This window comes from Anomaloglossus baeobatrachus, chromosome 2, assembly GCF_048569485.1.
Source record: "Anomaloglossus baeobatrachus isolate aAnoBae1 chromosome 2, aAnoBae1.hap1, whole genome shotgun sequence".
NCBI classification, from domain to species: domain Eukaryota; kingdom Metazoa; phylum Chordata; class Amphibia; order Anura; family Aromobatidae; genus Anomaloglossus; species Anomaloglossus baeobatrachus.
Window position 1 is genome coordinate 348,137,281 of NC_134354.1, and position 23,328 is coordinate 348,160,608.

General features: G+C 44.0%; 1 protein-coding gene across 10 annotated transcripts in view; it reads left to right on the forward strand.

The window, feature by feature from the left end:
- LOC142291451 (protein 4.1-like) overlaps nucleotides 1–23,328 on the forward strand; it is a 259,547-nt gene that overhangs the window by 49,624 nt on the left and 186,595 nt on the right. Inside the window, exon 1 of one of the 10 annotated variants that reach the window (XM_075335983.1) lies at nucleotides 10,028–10,388. The exons of the other annotated variants lie outside the window; for them this stretch is intronic. The gene's annotated coding sequence lies outside the window, so the exon portion shown is untranslated. Of the gene's footprint in view, nucleotides 1–10,027; nucleotides 10,389–23,328 lie in introns of those variants that run through there. 10 annotated transcript variants of the gene reach the window in all.

Sequence of the window (23,328 nt, forward strand, 5' to 3'; positions counted from 1 at the left end):
CTGTGTAGTGTATTTCCTACATTTGGCCTATACACCTGGAATGTTATTTTACTGTATACACTGACTATTTAAAGGGAACCTGTCATCAGAAATTTCGCCCAAAAGCTAAAAGATTCCCCCTCTGCAGCTCCTGGGCTGCATTCTAGGAAGGTCCCTGTTATTATTGTGCCCCATGTGAGACCAAAATAAAGCCTTTATAAAGTTCTACCTTTTTGTATGCAGCTTCTGTAAATCCGTCACGGGGGCGGGCTCTCTGCCGTCCGTTATTCTGCCCCCTGGTCCTGTATGCCGCCCCCATCGCTCCTTTCCATATCTGATGCACCGCCCACTGCTCCAGCCATCCCCGCGCATGCCCAGTGCCAGTCTCACAGGACTGAGCAGTGTGACCGCTGGTGACGTGTGCGCAAGCAAGTGATTATGGACGGGACTGTGACTGTTATCAGCAAGTACCCGGCCATAATCTCTTGAGCGCGCAAATCTCTCCAGCATTCACACTGAGCTCAGTGTAGATGCTAGACTGTATGGGCTGCTTCCAGGGATGACGTCCCTTTGTCATGTGATAGGGGCGTGTTCGAAATACTATCACATGACAAAGGGACGTCATCCCTGGAAACAGCCCATACAGTCTAGCATCTACACTGAGCACAGTGTGAATGCTGGAGAGGTTTGCGCGCTCACGAGATTATGGCCGGGTACTTGCTGATAACAGTCACAGTCCCGCCCATAATCACTTGCCTGCGCACAAGTCACCAGCGGTCACACTGCTCAGTCCTGTGAGACTGGCACTGGGCATGCGCGGGGATGGCTGGAGCAGTGGGCGGTGCATCAGATATGGAAAGGAGCGATGGGGGCGGCATACAGGACCAGGGGGCAGAATAACGGACGGCAGAGAGCCCGCCCCCGTGACGGATTTACAGAAGCTGCATACAAAAAGGTAGAACTTTATAAAGGCTTTATTTTGGTCTCACATGGGGCACAATAATAACAGGGACCTTCCTAGAATGCAGCCCAGGAGCTGCAGAGGGGGAATCTTTTAGCTTTTGGGCGAAATTTCTGATGACAGGTTCCCTTTAATTTTATCAGCATTTACTGTCTTAGCTCCACTGTGTAAATGCAGCCGAAATGTGTCCAATACTCTTCTGTCTGAAAACAATTAACAGTACGTATTTGATTACAGTAGAGATATTTTCTAGAAAATCTGTTATTCAGTATGCAGTCACTACGTAGGGATGTGACCTCATGTCATCTCTCATTACTTTTGACACTGCTATAGTTATGCTTAATCTTTTACCATTGCAAAACTTACTAGATATGAGTTTGTGCAAATGCTAGTTTTAAAGCTCCCAGCTAAATGAATGAAGTGAAGTATACCACCTACCTTTGTTACATTGCATCAGCAAATGCATACCTTTCATGGCAACAGTATTTCATAACTATGCTGTCCTTTGTTAGTTGGCTAATGTGACCTGCCTCTTGCATTGTTCAAATTGTTCAGAAATGGTTTAACCTCTTCACAACACATGACGTACTGGGTACATCATGGATCCCCGCACATGTCAGCTGATTTAAACAGCTGACGTGTGGCTCCCAGGCACAAGTGGATCTGTGATCCACCTGCACCTGTTAACCCCTTACATCGGGTGGTCAAACTTTGACAGACCGATGTACATGCCCGGCATGGTAAGCGCATACTCATCGGCCGCCATCGGACGTCACGTAATGTGATCACGTGGAGCCGATGGTTGTCATGGTAGTACAGGGTCATGTAATGACTCCTGTAGCTATCATGAGTCACTTCCACTCACTGCCGGCAGAGTGCCGTGTATGAGAGCACAGCAGCATTTCTGCAGATCTCCGCTGTGATCTACAGAAATGAATGAGCGATCAGACTGCTAATCCTTATAGTTCTCTATGGGGACTAGTAAAAAAAAAAAATTTTTTAAAAAAGTTTTAAAAAATTAAAAAAAAAAAACTAAAAGTTCAAATCGCCCCCAATTCGCTCTATAGAAAATTAACAGGTTAAAAAAAGAAAAAATATACACATATTTGGTATCGCTGCATTCAGAAATGCCTGATCTATCAAAATATAAATCAGTTAACCTGATAGGTAAACGGCGCAGCGGCAATACATTTCCAAAAGCCAAAATTACATTTTTTGATCGCCACAAATTTTGCGCATAATGCAATAACAGGTGATCAAAACGTAGCATCTGCGCAAAAATGGTACCATTGAAAACGACAGCTCGAGACGCAAAATATAAGCTGTCACTGAACCATAGATCCCGAAAAATAACGTTGCGGGTTTCGGAAAATGGCGCAAAAAGTGTCATATTTTTTGGACAAACTTGTGGTTTTTTTTTTTTTTTAACCCCTTAGATAAAAGTAAACCTATACATGTTTGGAGTCTACAAACTCGTACCGACCTAAGTTATCACATCCATACATCAGTTTTACCATGTAGTGAACACAGTGATTTTGCCGTTTTTCCGCACTTGGAATTGTTTTGCCGTTTTCCAGTACATTATATGGTAAAACTCATGGTTTCATTTAAAAGTACAGCGTGTCCTGCAAAAAAAAAAAAAACCCTCATATGGCAAGTTTGACGGAAAAATAAAAAAGTTACCGATCTCTGAAGGAGAGAAAAAAAGAAAAACGGAAAATCGCCCGGGGGTGAAGGGGTTAATGACATCACATGTGTAGGGTGTTGATTGAGCCACAGATGTGTTGGAAAACAACTTTGATTCATGGAGGCCTCACCTTGCAAGATGTATTCTGGCGTTTGGTAGATGCCACAGGACAAAGACAAGGGCCTTGCGGAGTCAGGACTCTGATCTCAGAGGCTGGGTGCTGATAATTGCCGTTACTGGACATTGGTGTAAGGGAGCCTTATGGTATACTGTGACTGTGTTTAGTGGGTGCCTCCATATAAATATGTGGCCAAAAGTTTTGAGTCAAATTTGTTGGTTTTCACAAAGTTTGCTGTTGGAGTTGGCCTTTCTTTTTCAATCCACCCATCAGCTGCTGGCCTTATTCTGCACTGATGGCAACCTGTTCCTACCTTTTCTGTGCTTGAATTGCATCAGAATTTTTCTGTTTTGGTTTGTCCACTTGCTTTTGGAGGCTTGACCACAGTTTCTCCATGGGTTAAAGATCTAGGGAGTTGTTCTTATAGGATGTTTTTGTACCATTATTTATTCATTGCAGTGTTTTTAAGCAAAATTGTTAGTGAGCTCAGTCCATGGATGAAAAGAAGCCCCCATATGACTGTCAGCATGCTTTACTGTTTATGGAAGTGCTCACGTTTTACTTTTCTGGACAATCATTCTTCCAGATGTCCTAAACAGTCTGAAGAAGACTTCGACAGAAAACCCCTTTACCCCAGTGTTCTGCAGTCTAATCCCTGTACTACATGCAGAATTTTAAGGCCCCGTCACACTAAGCAACATCGCTCGCAACATCGCTACTGAGGAACAACTTTTGTGACGTAGCAGCGATGTTGCTAGCGATGTTGCTGTGTGTGACATCCAGCAACAACCTGGCCCCTGCTGTGAGGTCGTTGGTTGTTGCTGAATGTCCTGGACCATTTTTTAGTTGTTGCTGTCCCGCTGTGAAGCACAGATCGCTGTTTGTGACAGCGACAGAGCAACAACTAAACGTGCAGGCAGCAGGAGCCGGCTTCTGCGGACACTGGTAACCACGGTAAACATCGGGTAACCAAGAAGCCCTTTCCTTGGTTACCCGATATTTACCTTCGTTACCAGCGTCCGCCGCTCTCAGCTGTCAGTGCCGGCTCCTGCTCCCTGCACACGTAGCTGGAGTACACATCGGGTAATTAACCCGATGTGTACTGTGGCTAGGTGTGCAGGAAGCCAGCAGTAAGCGGTGTGCACTGGTAATCAAGGTAAATATCGGGTTGGTTACCCGATATTTACCTTAGTTACCAAGCGCAGCATTGCTTCCACGCGTCGCTGGGGGCTGGTCACTGGTTGCTGGTGAGATCTGCCTGTGTGACAGCTCACCAGCAACCCGTGTAGCGACGCTCCAGCGATCCCTGCCAGGTCAGATTGTTGGTGGGATCGCTGGAGCGTCGCTTGTGTGACATCTCACCAGCGACCTCCTAGCAACTTACCAGCGATCCCTATCAGGTTGTATCGTTGTTGGGATCGCTGGTAAGTTGTTTAGTGTGACTGGGCCTTAAGTCTGTCCTTTATTTTCTTTGTGTGGCTTCTATGCTGCACTTCTTGATACCATGCCAACTTCCAAAAGCCTTCATGTTACTGTAGTGCAGATCCACCTGCCACTACCGAGATGGTCATGGCACTTGCTAGCCTTTATATTGCACTCTTAAAGGGAACCTGTCAGGTGCAATATGCACCCAGAACCACGAGCAGTTCTAGGTGCATATTGCTAATCCCTGCCTAACCGTCCCTGTATACACTAGCATAGATAAAGAGATCTTTAGAAAAGTATTTCTAAAGAGCCTTTCTTATATGCCAATGAGGCCAGGGACTAGTCCCAAGGGCGTTATATCCCCTGACTAGCTGCCCTCTTAGCATGTTAGTACGCCTACAGGAGTGTACTAACATGGTTTTCAGTTCACAATCACCAGCGGTGCTGCGCGTACCTGTGTTCGCTGTGACCACACTTCTGAATGCCGGGCACTTTCGGTCATGCACAGTATGAAGCCGGGTGTATGCGTCCCGGCTTCAGAGAGGTCTACTGCACATGACCGGAAGTACCTGGCATTCAGAGGCACGAACACAGGTACGCGCGTCACCGCTAGTGATGCTGAATTGAATAATATGTTCGTATGCCCTGTGGGCGTGCTAATATGCTAAGAGGGCAACTAATCGGGAAATATAATGCCCAGGGGACTAGTCCCTGCGCTAATTAGCATACGATAAAAGATCTTTAGAAATACTTTTTTCTAAAGATCTAGTGATGTGTCGGTTGCGAAGGACCCAACACAAAGTTCCGGCTCTCTGCTGTGACTGACAGGAGCCTTGCACCCCAGTGACAGCTACTAAATGGCAAGGTTTTGAAGTGGAAACTGGTTCAGGAAACAAAATTTCCACAGCGGTCGTCCCCCTTGCGCCCCTCTAAAATGTCTTTTATTATGTTTTTCATCCCTTTCCTGAAGTGTGTGTTAGCAGTGTTTGATGTACAAAGTATGAAAAGAAATAAAAAAACAAATTGCAGAGCTAAAGCAGCACACTAAATAACAGAGCATTGGTTATATGTAAAAATGATATACGGTGCATGTTATTTAAATGAAATATCTATTCCCCCTCCCATTCATAAAGTGCATTCTTTACCCCAATAATTAAGTGCTCTAACAAGGAACTACTAATTATGGCCCGATGAAAGATTGCATCATATCCTAATCCTTTTTTCTTTTTATATATATATATATATGTATGTATGTATGTATGTGTGTGTGTGTGTGTGTGTGTGTGTGTGTGTGTGTGTGTGTGTGTGTGTGTGTGTGTATATGTTATATAAGATATAATATAGCAATGATCAAAAAATAATCACACTGCTGCAAAAATTCTCATAAGTGTGTAAAAATCAGAGCCAGTCAATTGTCATCAAATCCATTTAATCTCTTGGAACATGTTAGACTGCTGATCATGTTACAAACCGTAGAGAGAATATCCCTGCCATTGTATATTCAGTATGGTTGTCCAGTTGTATTAATCGCCAATGTGGTAGGGAAATATTTCCACAAGTCAGTGATTGTGTAGTCCACAGTAACCAGCAAACGTCTCAGTGGATGTTTTCACGAGTGCCTCTGTAGTATAATTTTTGGGGTAAAGAATACACTTTATGGATGGGCTGGTGATGGGTATTCTAATTTAAATTACAAGTGCAATTTTACATGTAACCAATCCTCCTAGACATCCAGCTTGCTGTTTTAAGTTCTGGAATTTTGTTGTCTTTTTCTTCTTCATATTTCTTATGTATGGCAGAAAAACGCCTGAGAATTTATTAATTGTTATAGATCTAAAATCCAAATTCATCGCTAATATGGTGCTCTATCGTAGTGTAGCTTACATGCAAGAGCTGTCACTTACCTCTGTCTCCTCCTCTCATCTGACGACCACAATAAAGTGTTGTCTTTTTCACTAACCAGTGGTGAGTGCCGCTCTCTTATCAGTTTTCTTTTTTTTTCTTGCTGTTTTTGCTAATTGATTTATTTCTTTTTTAAATAAATCTGATTTTGTTTTTGATGCTTCCTGGTATTTGGCTTTCACAAAATTATGATATACCTAGGTGCGGACTACATGCGTTTCCACTGCAGAAAAGCACTAAAAATACTCGTGGGATTTTTACCTGTGGATTTTCCACGTCTAATGCACGTTTATGGGGAAAATCCACACATAAAGCTTGGCGTATCTGAAAGAGATATTGACAAGTTGCGGATTTGAAACACACATTGCAGGTCAGTTTACGCTGCGATAAAGGCACAGTGGGCAGGAGATCCCATCCACTTTCCAGGAGCTACAAGATGCTGTGCTTCTGACGCAGTGAAAATAAACTGCATCAAAATCTCACCAAAAACTCCTCAAGGGCACAAAGCCCAAAATCAGTCGTCTTTTGGGATGACTGAGTGATTCCTCCTGTTTTTCAACTTCTTAGATATTGCCACTAGTTGCAGACTCACAGAATCCATGAACTGAGACCTTAGTTTATCACTCCGGGAGCGTGCCTAAGCTGAAATGGTAGCGCTGTTCAACTTTGCATGTCTCACGGGTTAGGAAAAAAACTAATGGAATAACAGCAAGTGTTACACAGAGGTGAATCTGTGCACCTGTGGATATGCAGATTAGAAGAATGGTACTTAGTAATCCTTTGTGTACTGAAAGTAGACTTCACATACCAAGCCTAAAGGTACCGTCACACATAACGAGATCGCTAGCGAGATCGCTGCTGAGTCGGTTTCAGTAACGCAGTAGCGATCCCGTTAGCGATCTCGTTATGTGTGACATCTACCAGCGATCAGGCCCCTGCTGTGAGATCTCTGGTCGTTGCAGAATGGTCCAGGCCATTTTCTTCAAAGGCGATGTCCTGCTGGGCAGGACCCATCGCTGTGTTTGACAGTGTGTGACAGGGTCACAGTGACTGCTGAGATCGTTATACAGGTCGCTACTGCAACCTGTATCGTTCCTGGATCGCATGTAAGGTCTGACTGTGTGACATCTCACCAGCGACCTCCCAGCGACTTACCAGCGATCCCTATCAGGTCGCATCGTTTTCGGGATCGCTGGTAAGTCGTTGTGTGTGACTGGGCCTTAATAAGGTGTCAATGTCTACACAAACCACCAGAAGGCGTGTGCACAACACCGGGCTATAAGCCAGATATCTAGTATAGGCTGCACTCACACAAACATATAAAAAAAACCAATCCCATTCTCATCCAGGAGAGTAGGACGATTTTTTCTCTCTTGTCATCCATGAGCAATCCGTTTTTTTATCAGCAGCTATTAGTGATTTACAGGACCATATACAGTGTTATCTGCTACATGATATGATTGTATCCAAAAAAACGGATGTCACTTGGATTTTCCGTGTGCCGTCCATTTTTTTTCTCGCACCCATTGACTTGTATAGGCGAGTCTCGGACGATTTCAGCAGCAAATCTCAGCATGTTGCGACTTTTCTCTCATCCAGAATCTGGATGAGAAAAAAGCTGACCCCCTGCTGTGCCTCATTGACTAATATTGGTCTGAGTGCAATGCGAGATTTTCTCGCATTGCACTTGTCTGATTCATATGCTCGTGTGAGCGTACCCTAAAGGTGTTCATTAACCCTGCACCACTGTTCTCAAATGTTTTCATATTGCAGAGCGTGACTGACATGGACGTCTATCCTTTTCAGTGATGCGTCCCACCTTAATACCTGGAGATTGGTCTGAGGAAATGGGCATTGTGATGAAGATGCCTTCATGATGGAACACCACATTGGTGCTACTTCCGGGATTATGGTGTGGAGTGGCATACTTTACCATAGGTTAACCTCTTTAGGCTTCTTTACAGTTGCACAAAACGTTTGGCGTTAGATTGATTTGGTGGTGGAACCAGTGGTATAGCTGTTTCTCCAAAGTGTCCCAGGAGCTTTATACCAACATGACTTCTCCAAGATGCACGTTGCTCATCTTAGGCTAGTTTCACACTTGCGTTGAACGGCATCCGTTGCAGTGCGTTGTGTGACAGATGCAACGGATGTGTTGCATATAGTGGCGCAACGGATGCTGCAAAACAACGCAATTCGTTTTGTTTTGTTTTTACAGTTTTACTGTCGGCAGACTATTGTGAACGATCAGCTGATCGCTAACAGTAGTCCGCCGCCGGGTGATCAGCCGATCACTCACAGTAGCCGGCCGCCGGGTGATCAGCCGATCACTCATAGTAGCCGGCCGCCGGGTGATCAGCCGATCACTCACAGTAGCCGGCCGCCGGGTGATCAGCTGATCGTTCGGTCGCCGACAATGTGTGCGGGTGGCGGGAGCGGGGGGCGGAGTGCGGTGGGTGGAGCCGAGCAGGGCCATGGCTGAGGACGTCAGTGCCGCTGGGACTGCATCACTGGGGGACAGGTGAGTGAGTGTGAGAGTGTGTGTGCGCGCGTGCGATTGTGTGTGTGTATACATACGGAGTGCGGGGAGGGGACGGAGCCGAGCGGGGAAGTGTCTGGCTCCCGGCACATGTAACCAGGGTTCCTTGGTTACCCGATGTGTACCTTGGTTGTGGATGGAGGGAGCCAGAGAGAGCATGCGCAGTGAAATCCAAAGGATTCCGCTGCTCAAAAAAAGTTACATGCTGCGTTCCTTCCGCCCGATGCAGCGTCAAAATAACGACGCTGCGTCGTCCGGCGGATGCAACGCTGACACTTGCGTTACAGTGCGTCATCCATACAAGTCTATGGAGAATAGCGCAGTGCGTTAACGGACTGCGCTATTCTCCATAGTGACAGAATGCGCTGAACGCAAGTGTGAAAGTACCCTTATTGAGCAGCTTCTATGCCATAAATGTGTGACCATGAGTTCCAGAGTGCCAGGACTTTGTCTCCCGCAGAACACATATGGGACGCCTTTGTACGATAACTGAAAAGGCAGCTGCCATCAGCGGAGCTTGACAATTTACCTGCCCATGTGCACATCATTACCATGTTTATTTGTGATTTCTATAATTTCACAACTTTTCCTTCATGGTGTTGCAGTTTCAATGTGGAGTGTGTTCAAGACTTCACATACTTATGCTATGTAAAATAAATGGGGACTATTAATGTGGGAGGGTAAACTTTCATCGGTAAAAGGATTCCATTATAAATTTAGTGGTATGCAGCTGTCTCCTCTCTTTAGGCTATGGTCACACAATGGGTTTATTTTTTTTATGTTCTATGGTAAAAATACAAAAAAAAAATATATATTTTTGTGTGTGTATGATGTGAACATGGTCTTATATGAATATTCCTTGAAACTTCCATGTGACCATGCATTTATATGAGAAATTAGAGGTTCTTTTATTTTAAGCTCCCAGCAGAAATGTGGGCTTTCAGCACCTAGTAACCAGGGAAAGCTTTTCTTTTTCCAAGCCTTGGTCATTTAGTCTTGCTACAGAATCTGTCTGGGTCCCAGATTAATAGATTTAATAAGAAAACGTAAGAATATATTTGTAGCTAATCTTCTGATTTTAGGGGAATATATCTGTGTGTATTTTGTCAGTACAGTGAGTGATAACTGGCCGTCATCTCTTCATCACCACATCTAATTTGGTACCAACACATATTTGTCTCATTATTATTAATGATCTAATGGATTTGCTTATCTTCATCATGTCACCCGTCACCAATCCATCTTCTTGTGTTTGTATGGCACTATCATTCTTTGCCTTTTCACCTCCCTCTTTTACCTCTCTGGGGACTGCAGGTTACAGCTGAGCCTGAACTCCATCAAAATAAATAAACCCTCCTTTATCCATCGTAAACAAAGCCTCCTCGGCCACCTCCCCCACTTTGATACGCCCCTTACTCCTCCATAACACTGTCTCGCGCTGGATCCTCTTTTGTATTCCTGTAAAATATTCCCATAGTATGGGAAATAGAGCAGCAGGACAATAGCTGGAAAGGGACTCTATTGGCGCTAATAGTGTGAAGACCCCAGAGTGTTTGTATGGAAGAGATTTCTTATTGTTTATCATCCACAAGGTTTCAGGAATAAATTTCTCATCTCCTCCCCTCTGCTTTCCTGGGGGCATCAAGACATTGAATCCAGAGAGGTGGAGAGGAGGCGTTAGTAGAGGTATGATAACCTATTAGCTGATGGAGCAGCTGGCACCTGGGGTGTAGCTGGCAAATAGAAGATACCCATTGCTGATGCTTGGTGTTTAAAGGTCAGTGTTATTTCTAGATGTATTGTGCCTATTTCGGTGTTGTTCGTCATGTAACTGTTCTGTGCATGTTATAGGAATTGTTGCAGTTTACAATCTATATGATTGGAGTGTCAGCCCACTTGTTGTGTGGACATTGTTCTGTTATTAGAGAACACGAAGATTTTGATTTCCTATTGCATTGCTGATGATGTTCTTTGGATGTATTATTCATGTTATTCGAGTTACGCAGAGCTTTTAGTGTGGAAACGGCACAGGTCACATAAAACATTTTGGGTTCTTCAAATTGTAGATAGTGATGACCAACTTCTTAGAAATGTGACTAAACAAAAAGTGCTGTAGTAGGACAACTGCGTACACTGCGCTCCGCTATCTACTAATGTTGGCATTATCACAGACAAAAGCTGGTGCCCTTTGAAGGAGAATAGCTGAGTAAGATTCGGGGTCAGAAGAACATTTCTCCTCTTAAACAATGCAGCCCTTTGAGCCATGTGTTGGCTTTGGGCAATGTTGTCGGAGGATCTGTGCTCACACTGACACTTTAGGGCTCCATGTTGTAACACTACAGGTTTAACTATTGTGGTCATTGATAGGCAACCACCATCGAAGGGATTATTTTTGGTCTAGAGGTTGCTTCACAGCTGGTTGAAAGCTATTGTGTTCTAATGTGTGTACCTTTTGAGTTTCATGCAGTATATGTTTGTCCATATTTAACAAAAATTCCTTGCTCTCCGACATTTCCAATTTCACATCCTTATTTTAAAGGGCTGCTCTACCTCTGGTGAAATCTTCAATATGCACTGCAGTTTGCAAGATCCTAAGGGAGTGTAATTAACACAATGTTTTGATTTTGCTCTGATGCGATTGGTCAGAAGGTAACCCCCCAAGTGTGTGAATTGCATACTTAGGATCACAAACCAACTAGCGTTGCAGTGTTCACATGAGCACCACAGAAATCTACAAACTGAGCAGAAACCTAAAGGTATGTGACTTCACTAGTTTGTGGACAACCCCTTTAAGCTTGCTCATGGGTCTCCTAACCTGAACCTGACATCCTCATCTATTATGTCGTCAGCATTGGGTCATAGGAGCCTATGTCTGCCGTGCATCTAGGTCTGTTTACAGATGTCTGAATTACACATGGCGGACGTACCTTGAAAAGCCGTTTTCATGTTGGCATAACTGTCCTAATCCTACCCTTTTGTATTAGATGGAGCTAGGTTTTTGGTTTGTTTTTTTTTTTACAAGAATTCTATTCTAAGCTGAAGTTTGTGGATTTTGTTGTTTCTCACAGTACCTCCTTTCACAATCATTGGAAAAATTGATTCCTGGGTGGACCCATGTTTAATTAGAGTACATACATGTTCGTTTTTGAGGTGGTCAAAAAAAATCATGTTTTTCAAGTAGAAACTGCTTCAAAAAGCTGTCCTCCTATGTGGAGTCCTCAGAGGAGTTTTCCATTTCTTAATTTCAGAACCCACCTCACAGTTGTCACGTGCACGTTCTTTGTTTGTTTCCTCCAGGTGTTTGGAAATCTTTTACAGGAAAAAAACCCAAAAACTATTAATTTCTATAGGAACAGCAAGTGCATTTCCCATAGAAATGAATTGGATTATTTTGGGAGGCTTTTGCAGAGGATTCCTTAGCTTTGCACATACCTCTTGGCTGGGTTCACACTGAGGTTTTCCTTCTGAAACTCTCCAACTTTCCAATCACATTATGGTTTTGATCTCCTTGTAGCTTAAGGCTCTGTGCGCACTAGTGCGTTTTACCCGCGGATTTACCCGCGGATTTGCCGCGGAAATTTCTTGAGAAATGTCTGCAATCTTTGTGCAGACATTTCCCAGCAAATTCTATGAGAAAAAAAAATGGCTGTGCGCACACTGCGGATTTTTCTCAAGAAATTTCCTTGAGATGAATTTCTCGAGAAAATTTCTTGAGAAAATGAGCATGTCAATTCTTTTCCGCAGATACCCTGCGGATTTTGGCAGTACAGCCCGGAAAATCCGCAGGGAACCACCCGTGGGAAAATTGCGGCAAATTCGCGGCTATTCCGCGGCAAATCCGCATGCGTATTTGATACGGATTTTTTCCGGAGGTCCGGAAATCTTTCACTCCCAGAAGTGTCTCAAGAAATTTTCTTGAGAAACTTCACATTTCTAGTGCGCACAGAGCCTTAGAGCAGAAACTCTCCAAAAACGTAATGTGAACACATCCTTACTGTTTGGTTTTTTTTTTTTGTTTTGTTTTTTTGGAAACCGGGTCTTTGGATGTATTTGATGTGACTGGGTAAATTAAATGTCTTTACTTTGATAACAGCCAAGTGACAATTTGGCTTTGTATTATTATAGACCTTTTGGATGGTCGTGAGCACAATCCTTTCTTTTTCTTGCGTTTGGTCCACTTGTAAAGCGGTTATTGATGACTTTTGAGTGTTTTTTTTATACTTTGGTTGAATAATAGTAGATTTTAGGGTCAATTTGAAGCAATGTTGGCTGTGGCTGGGTGATGCTTCTTGATATTAATAGCAGTCAGTCCGGATTGAGAAGTGTTTGTTGTTGGTAAACAGATGAATCAGTATAGGAGTTTTCATTAGTGTGATGTGTAATCATTTTAATGACCAAAGTATGTAAGGCGTGTAGGTAAGTCTCATCAAAACCCTTGTCTGAGACGCGGAGGAACTCACAATCTGATTGTTAAAGTGTTTTTTTGTGTTACATGACTTTTTAAAATATATTTTCCCCTCATATTAGTATAATCTTTTTAATATAAAACCAAAATTGTAATCGTGCAATGTTCACCCTGGCTGCTGGGGCTCTTGTGTAGACATAAACGCTCCCTAAAGGACAGGAGGTATGATGAGGCTTACATTGGGATGTGGAAGAATAGAAAAGATAGATATATTTAACACACAAACTTGTCTTCTACAAGGACGTTTTCTGATCATGGCTTCCCTTCAAGCCACTGAATTTGTCATTGAACTCCATTCAGAAGATTTACAGAATATATAATAATTTTATAGGATGCAAGTCATAGAAAATGGGACAGTTTGTGCCAAATCTATTAAAATAGTGTAAGTGACATAACTGTGGCGTGTCTGCCTATGCGTTCAATAAGCAGTAACGGATCTTTACAAACATGCCTTTAGTTAGAGGTCTTCTTTCCAGATGACAGGTTTCCTTTATCTGTCGTATCTTGACAACCATACTTTAAGTAAAAAAGAATTTCACACGCCGGCACACTTGACTCTCCGCTGACGTGACCCTGTTTTTAGAATCTGTTCTAAAGTGTCAAGGGAGGCAAGAATACAGCCCGAAATAAATGGCATACATTGCATTCTGTGTTGTAATGTGGCACTTTTGCTTAGTAAATCTCCTTTCTGAGCTTTAATATAAAGTAATTTGTCTTTTTTTGACCCCCACAGTACAGTGAAAAAATGTTTAGGTGATCACATTCTGTCAGAATAATCTTCTGGCTGTTAAAAGCCACCATTTGTTTACATGTTGTTTTACAATCCTCTTTATCTTGATTCTGACCTGTTATCAGCCATTCCAGATGTCTTCGGTTACTTTAATGATGTAATCCAGCATCCAGCAAGCAATACAGAATGTTTTTTTTTTAAATTAACCATGATCTTAATTTGTGTGTCTTAGGTTATGTGCGCACACATAAGTTTTGTTCCTTGAGCAAAAAACACGCCATCTGCCCGAAAAAACGCATAAAAAACGCATGCGTTTTTTCCGCGTTTTGATGCGTTTTTGCCGTGTGTTGGTGCGTGTTTGCCCCATTTTTTGGTGCATTTTTTCCCATGCATTTTTTTCACTATATTCAACGGAAAAATGCACGGAAAAAAACGCAGAAAAGAAGTCGCAGAAAAGAAGTGACATGTTGCTTCTTTATCTACACTCAAAACTGCAGGCAAAAAAGAAGCAACGTGCGCACAGCCTTTTGGATTTCTCATAGACTTTGCTGGGGAAGGTCATACATGAAGTTTAGAACCACAAACTGCACCCAAAAAAGCACCAAAAAAGCATAAATAAAGCAGTGTGCGCACATGCAGATTTTCGTGCGGAAAAATCTGCAGCATCTCAATTGTTGCGGATATCTCCACAGGGTCCCATATACTTACCTGCCTCACCGGAGTCACTTTCTCCATCCGGTGTACAGGAGCGCGGTGAATCCAGGTACAGGAAGGAGGAGGTGGGCGGAGCCTGCACGAGCTCCGGTCATGTGACAGCCGGAGCTGGTTCAGGCCCGCCCACCTACTCCTGCAGACGCTGAGAGAGTGACCCGGCTGCCGGAAAGCGAGGTGCTGCATGATGGAGGTAAGTATGAGCACCCCGATCACTGCAGCACTTGTTCTGCATTGAGGATGCACTGCCGAAGCCATGGTACTGTATCCTCAATGCAGAATGCCCGCACCATATCCGCAGGACATTCCGCAGCATGGGAACAGACAAAAGTTGTGGTGCTGTTTCCTGTGAGCACCTACGGAATGTCCTGCAGATATATCCGCAGGACACTGTCCGCGTGGGCACATAGCCTTAATGTTGTTTTTGTGGGGTTAGTTTTGTGTCAGTCAGTCAAGACATGGCTTGGGACACAGAGTAATAACTCATACATCACAATCAAGTGATCTCTAAGTCTCTAAGACTTTTAAAATAGACATACCGTATTTTTTGGACTATAAGACGCATCGGACCATAAGACGCACCCTGGTTTTAGAGGAGAAAAATAGGAAAATAAATGGTCATGACACACTGTTATGGGGCGAGGATCTGCTCTGACACTGTTATGGGGGTAATGTCCCCAAATTCTCTACTAAGGTACCCCATCCTGGTAATGATACTCCTGCCTTGTATATTATCACCATCCTTGTATATATTTCCCCATCCTGGTATGTGCCCTCATCCTGGTATATGCCCTCATCCTGGTATATGCCCTCATCTTGGTATATGGCCCGCATCCTGTGGCACACACAAAAACAAAAACGTTTATGCTCCCTTTTCCTCACTCCACGCAGCATCACTAGTCTTCCTGTCTGTGCCAGCAGCAGCGCCGCTGACCTTTGTGGAGCTGTGTGCACAGGGATGACGTCATCGCTGTGCACATCGCTCTCCACACACATCAGCGGGCTGGCAGACAGGAGGTCATCGTGATGCTGCAGGGAACGGTGACCGGTACGTATACTAATATAGCCAGACGTTTGCTCAAGGCTGTAGGAGCTAGGGATGATCACGCGGGTCGGCTGTTTAGTATGCGCGCACCCCCCACCCATCATCCCGCCCTTCTCTCAGTGCCTGCTTCAGCGCTGAGAGATGATGGGCGTTGGGATGCAGTGCATATAAAAATGAGGCTAATGAGCATGCCCACGTGGTCACGGTAGGCGCTGCTACAGCCTGCTCCTGCCTCTGATTCCACCACCACCGCACCCCCCTTCCTGCAGCCATCAGACTATAAGACGCACCCCCACTTTCCCCAGAATTTTGGGGTAAAAAAGTGCGTCTTATGGTCCGAAAACTACTGTAGATCCTGACTTAAAGAAGAGGGAATAAGACTGCGTACAGTACACAGTTGACTATGAATAAATAAAGTTTTTTTTGAGGACCAGCAATTCTCGAAGAGGAAGTATACATACCTAAAAAAGGAGGCACACATTCCACCATTATATAAAAATGTAAAAAAAGCATCGCATCATTGCCTATAGTGGAATATAACAAAAAGAGGCAAGTGATGAACACCACAATAAATACTCAGATATAAGCCAGGTGGCACATGTAATGAAACTACAAAAGCTGCACAGGTATAAACTAATATAGGATTGTTGCACCCTATAATAAATTATAACTAATAGTATCCATTCATAATGGCATCAAATATGACAGCACAATACCTGAAATAAGTGCAGCAGAACTCCTAGGGAAAAGACGTCCACCCCGTCACGTGTTTCGTTGATATGCCTTCATGAGGTGGCAGCGTCAACAAGTGGGGGGACGTTTAAAAAGGGACCGTCATCCAATCCAAAGCACTTCATGACTTACATTGGCGCATGCATTTCCATGGTGACTGGGAAAACGGTCTGCGCCCGTGTCATGTGACTGGTGACATCAGAAACCATGTGGGAGCACACGTGGTCCGACGTCAGCTGTCACTTAGAGATACAGACAGGAGTAATGGCACAACCTAGATTTATAATATGCACCATAGATAGATATTATAGCAGTTATATTCATAATGTTGTTCGGTACATACACTGATGAGCAAAAGTGTGACAATGTTTGAACTTTTGACTTTCTGGCTCCATATCTCACCATCCACTACACTTTCAGTGTAAGGTGGGCTTTGCACGTTGCGACATCGCAAGCCGATGCTGCGATTTCGCACGCGATAGTCCCCACCCCCGTCGCAGCAGCAATATCTTGTGATTCCTGGCGTAGCGAACATTATCGCTACGCCAGCTTCACATGCACTCACCTGTCCTGCGACGTCACTCTGGCCGGCGTCCCGCCTCCTTCCTAAGGGGGCGGGTCGTACGACATCAGAGCGACATCACACGGCAGGCGGCCAATCAAAGCGGAGGGGCGGAGACTAGCAGGATGTAAACATCCTGCCCACCTTCTTCCTTCCGTATAGCTGCCCGCGGCAGGTAAGGTGATGTTCCTCGCTCCTGCGGCTTCACACACAGCGATGTGTGCTGCTGCAGGAACGAGGAACAACAACGTACCTGTCGCTGCACCGGCATTATGGAAATGTCGGAGAATACACCGATGATACGATAACGACGCTTTTGCGCTCGTTAATCGTATCATCTAGGATTTACACACTACGATGTCGAAAGTGACGCCGGATGTGCGTCACTTTCGATTTGACCCCACCGACATCGTACGTGCGATGTTGCAACGTGCAAAGCCGCCCTAAGAATGCATTTTATAGACAACCATCTTATCGATCTCATACATTAATTTTACCTGACTACAATCTACATAACTAATCATATGCTAATTAGTTCCATGTCACTGTTTTGCTTCTAAAAATCTAAATTTAAATTTTTTATTATTTTGTTAGTATTTTGTAACTACACCTTTTGGCTTTTAACAATGCTTTAATCCTTCTGGGCATGCTCTCAATCAGATTTAAGCATGTCTCGACCAAAATCTGATCTCAGGTTTCTGCTACACGTTTCCAATGTTGGTGTACACTGCTTGACTCACTTGGATATGTATACAGCTTTTTCTTCAACTCCACCCACAAATCTTTGATTGGATTTAGGTGTAGTTGGCCAATTCAGCACCTCTACTTTATTGGCAAAGCACTGGTTCAATGACAATCTCGACATATGCGTTGGGTCATTTTCCTGCAGGAAAACTGGTGTTTTTTTTATACCCATAGTACTCGAATGTAAAAAGTTACTTGTTTTGTAGTATACTCACATATAGCTCAGCATTGAGACCAACATCAATCCTGGTCAAATATCCAATGCCTTTGGCTGTGAAACCACCCCATATCATCATACTTCCACCGAACTTGACAGTTGCTTAAATTTCTCGATCCATCAGCCATTTCCTTTCTTTTGTTTCTTCCAGACCTATTTGCACCCATCAGTCTAGTTTATTGACTTTCATCTCATCGCTCCAAATCACTCGTTTCCAATCTGCAAAAAAAAACAAAACACAAAGAGCAGAGTAGCAAACGTGAACCAACGCTTATTATGATAATATTGAAGTCGGGTTGTTCCTCTTTTTTTGGGCCATACGAACTTATGTAACATGTATCGCATGGTGCTTGAATGGATGTCTGTGATCTCACTATTACGTAGCATACGAGCCACCTCCACTACCTTGTTTATGACACCAGGATTAATAAACCTTGTGATGGGCCAACTTTTTGACTCCAACATTTTGCCTGGACGTCCACCTCTTGGCTTTTGAATGGGTAGACGGACTTCATTTTGTATTCTTCCAACTGTCATGGCACTCACATGGTGCAGTTTGGCAATTGACCACGAGACCGCTATCAATGAACCAGTTCCTCTTTTCTTGGGAAATCTTCTTCATGTCCGTTCCTCAGTTTGAACCAGTGACCTTTTTGCTTTGGAATCAACCTAATAATATACTGAGCTGTTAGGAAATGTGAGAACAGGTTGTAATTTGTATTATACAGGAAGGAAAGGATTTTTCCACCACTAGGAGCAAAACCGTAACAGTGCAGTGATGTGACAAGAATCTGCATAACTAATCACATGCTAAATAGTTGCAAGTCAAATTTATATATGAAATAGCCAAGATAATTGTCTATAAAGTAAAGGTAGTCTCACGTTAGAAGGTGTAGTGGATGGTGAGATATTGACCCTGAAAGTCAAAACTTTTAAATATTTGTTACCCTTTTGCTCATCAGTGTATAGTTACATGTTAAAAAGGGCATAATCAAAAAGACATGTATATAATATCCACTGTCCAAACCTTCAACACTCACATGCTTTATTCACATTAAAATCAAAGTGGAAAAATTAGAAGAAATTTACAGACTTGATGCGGAACTATTGTCAGACACCTTTTGTTGAAGGTTTCTGTGTTTGTTTTTTAGTTTGTTTTTTTTGGTCAACATTTTTCAAATAACTACCAATTTTGTTTTTCTAAAGGATAATCTTGGGCAGTTTTTGAGGACAAGCAGCATTTTCAGCAAGGCTTCTTATCAAAGGCAGGATTACTATAACACTTAACACCTATGTACGTAGCTGATAACTACACAAGATTCACAATCAATGTCACAACTGACCGTCTCCCCCTCCCTTCACAATGATCCTTGGACAGGCTCAATAGATGATCAAATACAAAAGGGTCAGAGACTGTTCATTGTTACTATGTACATGTGTTATTTCCTAAAACAGGAAGTGTCAAAAAAAAGCAGTGTGAAGATGGCAAGATTTTTTTTTTTAATTTTATTTTTTTACATTTTCATCCAGATTGTGATACGTAAAGCAAAAAATTGCCGAATATATAGATGTAATCTATTTTTTTGCAGATCCCCATTTATATGGAAAATAATAACATGGATATCTTGCAATATTTACACCGATAACTGGGCCTTTTTTAGACTTCCTGTTTTAGGAAACAACACATGCACATTGCCGCAGTTAACAGATCCTGACCCTATCTTTTGTATTACAGTATTTAATGAGCATCAACAATTGTGGATCCTGTGTTAGCTGTGTATAGAGGTGTTACCTATCATTTAATCTTGCCTTTGACGATAAAAAGCCTTGTGATAAAAATTATCCATAAAAAAAACTGGAAGGAGGGGTTTAAAAAAGCCTATGTGGCCAGAGTGAAAATTGAAAGATTATTTCAATATTTAATTGTAAACTTTCATTTATGATTTAATAATATATTAATATATTTTTCTAAATGAAGATCATTATATGCAAAAAAGATTATAATACATTAAAATACACGGCACACAAAGACCTAAATGATTTTCTGCTTCCCTTTTAAAGTTCCAATGTATCTTAAGACCCAGTCACACACAACGACTTACCAGCGATCCCGAAAACGATGCGACCTGATAGGGATCGCAGGTAAGTCGCTGGGATGTCGCTGGTGAGATATCACACAGTCAGATCTTACCAGCGATGCAGGAACAATACAGGTCGCAGTAGCGACCTGTATAACGATCTCAGCAGTCACTGTGACCCAGTCACACAGTGTCAAACACAGCGATGCGTCCTGCCCAGCAGGACATCGTCTTTGAAGAAAATGGCCTGGACCATCCTGCAACGACTAGCGATCTCACAGCAGGGGCCTGATTGCTGGTAGGTGTCACACATAACGAGATCGCTAATGGGATCGCTACTGCGTCACAGAAACCGTGACTCAGCTGCGACCTCGCTATCGATCTCGTTATGTGTGACAGTACCTCTAGGCTATGTTCACATGTCGAGTAATCATCCATTGGAATGGATCCAGCAGCAACCCATTGGTAAAAAAGTTGTTCAAATACTGATAATAGACCCTATGGAAAATGGACCTGTTAAAGGGAATCTGTCAGGTGATTTTCCTGTACAATACTAATGCTATATTTAAATTGAGATTAAGGAGACCTTTCAGGATCAGTAAAGCTGGGGTCACACTAAACGACAGCGACAACGACGTCGCTGTTACGTCACCATTTTCTGTGATGTAGCAGAGACCTTGTAAGTCGCTGTTATGATTGCTGCTTAGCTGTCAAACACAGCAGCCGAAGCAGCGATCATAACGACACGCATCGCTGTGCTGCAACATGTGCAGAGAGCAGGGAGCCGCGCACACTGCTTAGCGCTGGCTCCCTGCTCTCCTAGCTACAGTACACATCGGGTTAATTACACGATGTGTACTGCAGCTACATGTGCACAGAGCAGGAGCCGGCGCTGGCAGCGTGAGAGTGGCGGAGGCTGGTAACGAAGGTAAATATCGGGTAACTACCTTGGTTACCCGATGTTTACCTTGGTTACAGCTTACCGCAGCTGCCAGATGCCGGCTCCTGCTCCCTGCTCGCTTCATTTCGTCGCTCTCGCTGTCACACACAGCGATGTGTGCGTCACAGCGGGAGAGCGACGACCAAAAAATGAAGCTGGACATTCAGCAACGAGCGGCGACCTCACAGCAGGGGCCAGCTCGTTGCTGGATGTCACACACAGCGACAGCGACGGGACGTCGCTGCAACATCACAGAAAATGGTGACGTAGCAGCGACGTCGTTGTCGCTGTGTGTGACACCACCTTAAGTTTTATTGCTCTACGTTATCCTGTTAATAAGGTAAGATAAAGTAGAACAATAAAACTTCCTGATCTTGAAATGTCTTTTTAAGAATGTAAAAAAAAAAATTAGACCCAGCTAAAATCAGTTTTTAAAAACAGAAAAAAGTTGTCTTCACAACTTTTTCTCTGATGGACTGCTACTGGATCCGTTCTAATGGACATGTGAACATAGCCTTATAAGGCTAAGTTCACATTTCCGCTAAAATCTATCAGTCACAATCCGCTGCTCTTGTAAACAACGGAATCCGTTTAGCGGATTCCGCTGCTCCCATAGACTTGCATGAGCAGCGGATTGTGACTGATGATGCTGCGTTGCACCCTCCGCCCGACTGATCAGTCGTGGAACGACTGACCGCCGGGCGGGGGGAACGCAGCATGTAACGTTTTTTGAGCAGCGAGATCCGTCGGATTTCGCTGCGCATGCTCTCTGGCTCCCTGCACACGTCACCAGCTTTGGTTGGTTACCCGATATTTACCCTGGTTACGGTGCAAGGAGCCATGCACATACACACACTCACTCACTCACAGATACACTCACCTGTCCCCAGCCATGCAGACCGCAGCACTTCCACTGACATCCTCAGCGCCTGGCCCCGCCCCCCGCTCGGCTCTGCCCCCGAACTCCGCCCCCCGCACACAACGGAATCCGACAAAGAATTCTGTTCTTTGTCATCCGTTGTACAGTGTTGAACAGCGCATCAGTCACATGCGTCAAGCGACGCATGTGACTGATACAAATCAACGGAAATGTGAACTTAGCCTAAGGCTCTGTGCGCACTGGGAAGTGGAATTTTCTTGAGAAAATTCCGCATGCCCTCAAAGATTACCGCACCCGCGGTAAAAAACCGCGGGAAACCGCACCCGAAAACCGCATGCGGTTTGCCGCGGTTTACTGCGGTTTTACCGCGGTATTTTTCGCGGTATTGCCGCGGTTTTGCCGCGTGCGGGTTGGGATGTGCTTTATTGCATTCAATGCAATAAAGCACATTGAAGAAAAAAAAAAAAAAAGTCATTTAATTCTGAGAGTAGATAGACAGAAGAATAGATAGAGGGATAGATAGACAGACAGAGGGATAGATAGAGAGATAGAGGACAGATCGCTGCATTTCCTACGGTCAGCAGTGAGTTCACATTACCGGCCGTGGGAAATGACCGGTAATTACCTCTGCTGCTTTCATTCAGCGCTGTGTCTGTGACAGTCGCGGCTGGATGGAAGCAGCGCTGGACGTCGGACCTGGATTACGCCGGAGCTTTGTTTGGGGGGGGTTAATAAAATGGTGAACGAGGCTTGTTTGTTTTATTTAAAATAAAGGATTTTTCGGTGTCTGTGTTTTTTTTCACTTTACTTACGGGTTGATCATGTCAGCTGTCACATAGACGCTGCCATGATCAAGCCTGGGGTTAATGGCGGTCGTCCCCCATCACCATTAACCCCTTGTATTACCTTGCCACCACTGCTACACGGTGGCAAGAAGAGCCGAGGACACGCCGGTATTGTCGCATATTGCATGCGACAGTGCCGGGGCAGCTGCGGCTGATATTCTCGGCTGCCGGAGGGGGAGTGAGGCAGGGGACATTAACCCTGCCCCTCTCCCTCCCCAGCCTGAGAATACCGGGCCGCCGCTGTGTGCTTACCTCGGCTGGAAGGTAAATATGCAGCGGAGCCCACGTTCTTTTTTTTTTTCTATATTTCCGTTTTCTTTCTATGTGTGTTCTATGTGTCTGTGTCTATGTGATCTATGTGTCTGTGATGTCTGTCTGTGATCTGTGTGTGTGTTTACTCTGCACGGCTTCCTCTTCCTGTAATGACATCACTTCCCTGCAAAACCGCAAGCAAGTGATGCACATTACCGGAGGTAAACCGCAAAATACCGCAGGGAATAACGCAGGAAAACGCAGTGAACCGCACAGAATTTGCTGCCTGCGTTATTCCCTGCGGGATTTCTTGATTAACATTGAGTCAATGGAGTAAAATCCCGCAGCGATGTGCGGAAAAGAAGTGACATGCACTTGTTTTTGCTGCGGGATTCCCGCAGCAAAACATGCAGCTGTCAAATTCCGCCCAGTGCGCACAGGATTTTTTTTCTCCATAGGATTTGCTGGTGATTCACTGCAGAGATGTTATGAACATTTTCTGCAGCGAAACATGCA